Below are 7,153 nucleotides of genomic sequence, written 5' to 3'. Positions count from 1 at the left end.
CAATTTTGGGGGAACTATACCTTTAAGCTTGCCCATTTCTGAGAAACCTGCCATTCTGAAATCTTTCCTTGACAGTTTTGAGAGAAAGTGTTTTGAGAACAAGGTGCTAAAACCTGTGTGTAGGCAATATTTATACATTTGCCAGGAACTTTTATCTGAAAGACATTGCATTTAAACTTAGCATATACACCAGTCAGGCATAACATTATGACCACTGACAAGTGAATAACACAGATTATCTCTTCATCACGGCACTTGAACATTTTGTCCTCAAAGTTGATGTGTTAGAAGCAGGAAAAATGGGCAAGCGTAAGAGTTTGAGCGAGTTTGACAAGGGCCAAATTGTGATGGCTAGACGACTGGGTCAGAGCATCTCCAAAACTGCATCTCTTGTGGAAGTTCCCAGTCTGCAGAGGTCAGTATCTATCAAAAGTGGTCCAAGGAACAGTGGTGAACCGGCGGCCAAGGCACGTGGTGAGCGAAGGCTGGCCCGCGTGGTCTGTTTCGACAGACGAGCTACTGTAGCTCAGATTGCTCAAGAAGTTAATGCTGGTTCTGTTAAAAAAGGTGTCAGAATACACAGTGCATCGTAGTTTGTTGCATATAGGGCTGCATAGCCGCAGACCAGACAGGGTGCTCATGATGACCCCTGTCCACCACCGAAAGCGGCAACAGTGGGCACGTGAGCATCAGAACTGGACCACGGAGCAATGGAAGAAGGTGGTCTGGTCTGATGAATCACATCTTTTACATCACACGGATGGCCGGGTGCGTGTGCGTCACATGACACCAGGATGCACTATGGGAAGAAGGCAAGCCGGCAGAGCCAGTGCGATTCTTTGGGCAATGTTCTGCTGGGAAACGGGGCAAAACCAGGAGACTTTGTCATAAGACAGAACAGATGTCACAAAGCCTTAACTCAGTTTTGACCAAACGTGTAGTTATTGCGCTTTGCCTTTGGACGGCAGTAAAGTACAACTGAAGTTGGTGTGCTCACCTTCTGTCACCAGGAAATTGCTCCTACTTCCTTGATATGCATGTAAATATTTGTTCCAGTATCTTAAATTCAGTCCTCTAGAGAGACAGAACCTATGGGTTGACTGGGTTCTCGCTAATTATTTTTTTGTAATTTGCTTTTGGATTTTTGATCATAAACTAAAACATATCTGGAGTAAAGTCATTTTAAATTTAGATAGAATTTTCATATTAGTATTTTGTTTTTTTTTTGTTTTTTTTGTTTTTTTTTACTCAGAGCACAATTTACAAGTTCACACATAGCAGACTATTAACAGCAGTCTTCAGTAGTGTGGTTTGATTCAACTTAAATAAGATATTTTCTTGAAAGAAGTATATTAAATAGGTAAATCTTGGATTAAAATAATCATACCTGGAATTACAGTTCTTTAAATAAATCCACGTGTACAAATAAAGTTTTGCTTTGTGAAACAGTCCAAAATTTCAGCTAAGCCAGGCAAACTTAATTTTTTAGAGAAACTCAGCAGAAAGGGATCAATTCCATCATGTATTAATCTCAATTAATGTTGTAATTCCCCCTTCTAAAATTAGTGTTGTGCATTTCAGCCTTCTATTTTAAGAAATTCTTTTTTTAATTTTTTTTTTTTACAATACTAGTTGGACAGTGAAATTTGTTGATCAATTATCAATGTTATTATAACAATTTAAATCAGTGATTTAATCTGAATCTTTATTTTTTGTGAACGATTGTTTTTATTGCATAATCATTTAAATAAAAAGAATGCAACATATCAGAATGCAGCGCCCCACCCACCAGGTATATCATGCCGGGAAATTACAAGACATTGCAGTGACAAATGTACAGACTGAAGTAAAAATAATAAAAATAAATAAAATACATGGATATAAAATACAGAAATAATTTTAATTAAAAAAAAAAAAAAAAAAAAAAAAAAAAAAAATAGCACTCCAAATCTTTAAAGTCTTTGACTTTGCAATGCAAGCTGTTGACAGCTCCAAAGAAATAATATCCAGCCAAGATAAGGGCCATACACGCCTGCTCATCGTATGTGGAGGAATCCAACGACTGACTAACATTTTCTTAGCAGCAGTGAAAGCAGCTAAAAGTAAGTTGCTCTGTTGCATAGACAATGGCCATTCTGAGAAGTTACTTAGGAAGAAGAGTTCTGGAGTCAAAACCATATCTTTATCAAACAGGAATGACATGTCATGAGCAAGCGGAGACCAGAAAGAAACAAATGCGGAACATTCCCAGAAAAAAAAAATGCAGATATGTATCTAGTGCTCTCTGCAGACACAAATTACAATTCGGAGAAGGTGACAGATGCATATGGAAATGTTTTAAAGGAGGATCATCTGATGATTTGGGTTTTTTGAGGATAATGTGATGGATTACCAAATTTGATGAGTAAATAAAGTTTGTATGTCACCACTGATATCCTTAGACCAGACAGTTGTTATGGAAAGTGGCTTGTATGAATTTGAGAAGAAAGAGTAAATAACTGAGGCAGAAATAACAGAATTATCAGTTGGAAAAACCTTTCGCAGGGGATGTACAGGAAATTGTGCATCCCAGGGAACTCCATATGTCCGAAGCGCAGACCTAATGCGAAGATACATGAAAAAGGAAGTTCCTGGTGTATCAAAAAGAGCCTTAATATCTTGAAATTATTTCAGGCCCTTGTCATCATAATTGTCACCAAAGCAATTTACATTACATTTAACCCATTGTGGACAATGAAATGGAATCTTTCCTGATAAAAATTATTATTATGGAACAAAGGTGAGTGACGATGCCAAATCAAATTTGGTTCTATCTTTCTGGCCACCGTTCAAGTAGAAAGAAAATGTGTTAGGAATGGATAGGGCCAAAACAAAGTTTACATTGTCTAACTGAGACACCAGCAAAAACCAAATGCTTTATGTTGTGATGAGAAACGATAGATTCTTCAATAGCCCACCATGAAGTTGACACATTTGGTTTAAACCAGGCTGACAATGCACGAAGGTTAACTTAATTTGGGAAGGACCATCCCCCATCTGCGCTGTAAAGTAGATAACTTAATTCTGGGACGTTTACCATTCCAAATATAATGAGAAATTACTGAATTGAGTTTTTTTTCCAATAGCCAGCAGGTGGGGGTAAAGGAATCATAGAGGAATAAAAATTAACACGAAGGAGGATGTTCATTTTAACAACAGATATTCTTGCATGGTAAGAATTACGAAGGTGCATCCAATTTGCAAGATCTGAGGTGACTCTGGCCAAGTTGTTATTTTAATTTTTTTAAACAATATCCTGCAAAGAAGGATAGAAATCTACACCCTAAATATTTGAATGAATGCACCACTGGAATACAACTAGAAAATGTCACTGATCCAACAGAGAAATTGAGAGGAAGCAGATATGACTTTGTCTGGGTATAAAATTAATTGGACAGATTATTAAACTGATTAAATAAATTTAAAATGTGAGGGAACTGATTGAACTGGATTGTCTAAAAAACAAAAAACAAAACAAAATATCATCTGCAAATAAAGATATTTACTTTATTTATAAAGGGGCCATGTACAATTTTTAACATAAATGTTTCCATTCCATGCATTGTGTGGTGTGACACTATGGCAAGCCATTTTAGCTTAAATTGTTCCCAGTGTTACTCGTCGTTTGTATTTTTACAAGTAAGAATGCAATTAGAGAGCTCTCTAATTCAGTTCTTACTAGTAACAATTACAATAGAGAGCTCTCAAATTTGATTCTTACTAAACAATTATGATTAGAGAGCTCTCCAATCCAATTATACTAGTAACAAATACAATAGAGCTCTCTAATGCAATTGCAGAGCTCTCTAACTGAATTTTAACTAGTAAAAAAACACATTAAAGGTATGTATAATTGCAGAGCTTTATAATTGAATTAGAGAGCTCTGCAATTGCATTCTGAATTAGAGAGCTCTATACTTGATTTAGAGAGCTCTGTAATTCAATTGTTACTAGGAAGAATTGCATTAAAGAGCTTTCTAATTGTAATTCTTACTAGTAACAATTGTATTAGAGAGCTCTCAATTTGAATTTTTACTAGTATGCAATTGCAGAGCTCTCCAATTCAATTCAGAGATCTCTGCATTTGGAATTCTTACTAGTAAAAACATAATTGTAGAGATCTACAATGGCAATTCTTACTAGTAAGAATTGCATCGTAGAGCTCTCTATTCAGCACTACCTTATTATGATAATTACGCCTCATGCATATTCACAAAATGGGCGATGGCACTCCAGGTTGTTTAGTAAAGCCGTTTTCAATGATGAACAGCAACGTAGAGGTTCTAATGATCTGATATAAGCTTTATATAGCTTATAAGAAATGGGCCTAACTGTTTTTGGTGTTGATCAAAACCATTATAACATTATAGCATTATTGATTATGCTTTCTAGACAAGAAATAGGGTACAACGGGGCTGAAGGCACGTTTGACTTTATTCTCTTTTAAACCACTAGATGGCACAAAAATTCATCTCAGCACTCCAGAAAGCAACGCAAAGAATTAGAGAGCTCCTAACAGTTTCAATTTTAGCTGCAATACTATCAGAAAAAGAATGTTGGTTTGTCTGTTCAAGTGACCAAAGTTTGGATTCCAGATCCAAGATTTTCTTACGACAAACTTTCTGGAGGAAAGAGGCATATCATGTTGTAGGCTATTATCATGTTAAATATGGTGCCTTTTGCCCCAACAGCAGGGGCACTTTTTACCCCAAATACCATACTTTTACATATTCTTCCGTTATTGAAAAACTGTTGCTTGAATTACCTTGAACAAAACAAAATCATTAAGACCTTTGTCTGAAAATACAACCGTTAATTTAATGGATTCTCATTTGCTACTTAAACAACATTTTAAAAACATCAAATATTAGATCAAAAAAACGTCAGAATCAACTTTGCGTTGCTGCCCGCGGTCGCGTCAAGGATCAGACAAATTTTCACGTGCATTTTGGAAATCGTATGTTTAGGAAAGTGCTGCTGCAAGTTTTTGTGCCATCTAGTGGTTCAGAGGAAAATAAAATCAAAGGCGCCTGTTGCCCCGTTCTACGAGACTACCCTGTATTAGGCTACCCAATTTCAATAGTCCATTTAAAGTTTCTATCATAAAAATACACTTACTTGTAGGTTTAAAATTATACATAAGACATATGTAATGTCCAACATCAAATATTTTAGCAAAATGTATATTTTAGTCAGAATTATAGAGTGCCCCAGGGATGATGCATTTTTGTAGGCAAAATCCGGAAGCGAGTTAGCATTTTAGTGCTTCCGGTTCCAACGTCATAAAGTCTATGGGTTTTTTGAATGGGTTTTTGCTAAATCGCCTGAAATAGGTCTGTGGTTAACAAAGCCTCTAAATACTTTCACGTTTTGATCTATGATATAAAACACCAGTTAAAACCCACTTGTGATTTTTTAAACTTTTACTGTGTCTTAAAATCGGCGGTTGCTAACAAGTTGCTAAAAGGGACTACTTCCTTTGGCGGGGACTTTAGACGTCATCATGACAAACAGGACATTTGGACAGCATTTCTCATGAAAAAGTGGATAAGTATTCATAACAGCACAGATCATAATCAGCGAGCATGTTTTTAAATAAAGTTGTTTTTTAAATAAAGTTTGAGAAAGCTTGGTGGTGACGACGTTGATCCGCGACCATGGTGTGCTGTAGTCTGTTTATAGCCTACTGTTAGCCTTTTATATCTGACGACTTTATTTAGGGTTCAAAATCTATAAATGTTGTGTTAACTTGTAAAGATTATCTTGATAGACAAAACGTGTAAGTGTCATAACCCTTTGTTAAACACAGAGCTTATTTTCTGCGATTTTCCAAAAGTCTATGGGAAAAATGCGTAGGCTTTCAACCGAGGGAACCCGTGCGCCGCTAACTTCCTGGGGCACTCTATTGCGCTTCTAATGCGTCCCGTCTGTTTAGTGCGCATGCTCGCAGCAGCGCTCGTTCACTGTGAAGTTTAGCAGCAAAATGGAAATTTTGCATGACTTTCTAACATTTACAGATGGAGAATAAACTTGTGAAAAGTTAGTTATGCACTGAGGAAAACACCATGACATGTCTCAAACGCATAAAATAGCACAAAATTCCTATGGATCGATTTGATCCATGATCGACCGCTGCTTTAGTCTGGCTATCACCAGACCAAGTTCAATTTAAAATTGAACATTGGTCTGGAGAGTCTGTATGGATTTTCTGCTGCACAAGAGGCGTGATCAACTAGCATCATTCACGCAATTGGATAGTCCTTCAACCAATCAGATCAACGATCCTAGTGACATACTTTGCAGAGCGATGCGAAAACTCCAGTGTGTCTCAATCAGCTCCCTAGTTCAGTAGTCAGGGAATCAGCCACATTCACTTTCATGATATACTGATTCACGACCTAGGGAACTAGGGAGCGGATTGAGATGCAGGGTTAGTTTGTATTGGTTTGTAGCATTGATCAGCGGTTTGCAGAAGCAGCAATGCTATCGAGCGATTTTTGCAGGTTGTGCCAAAAACATGAAAGTGAGTGGTATTTACACCCAGTCGAGCGATTTGTTTGCTAAACTAAAGAAGTCATTCAGCATCGTCGAGAGGTTAAAAGGCAACTCTGATAACGTTACTGTTCTGGTTCAGTGTAAATGAACGCGGAATATAGCCGCCCTAAACTACGGCATTGTCATGACAACCAAAAAGAATTCCAGTCAGCTCAGGCGGCGCGAGATTCAAGAAGCAGGGAGACGAAACATATAGAGCAATAATAAAAATATTGTCTACCATCAAGGGGCATTGAAGTAAAAGAGTCCTGTACTCACATCGTGAAGCAAACCACCAAAATAACAGCAGAGAATCATTGTGTGTCATCAATTGGCTTTCGCCGTTTGTAATCCTCCTATGAAGAGACTGTCGGATCAACGCTCTGCTACATTTCTCTCAGATAAGGTAAATGCTTAAAGTCCCTGTAAAGTCAATTCTGAGAATTCTTTCTAAACACTTTATAAATGTTACAAATGTATTGCTGAAACACATTACAAAGTCTGTGAATTGTGTAATGCTTAATTGTGAAGTTAGAGCGTTAAACAGTTTTTCACCAAGTCTCTGCTCAGGATTTTTTGG

This window comes from Megalobrama amblycephala, linkage group LG4, assembly GCF_018812025.1.
Source record: "Megalobrama amblycephala isolate DHTTF-2021 linkage group LG4, ASM1881202v1, whole genome shotgun sequence".
Classification (NCBI taxonomy): Eukaryota; Metazoa; Chordata; class Actinopteri; order Cypriniformes; family Xenocyprididae; genus Megalobrama; species Megalobrama amblycephala.
The sequence above is the reverse complement of the archived record's forward strand: the minus strand, read 5'-3'. Positions refer to the sequence as shown.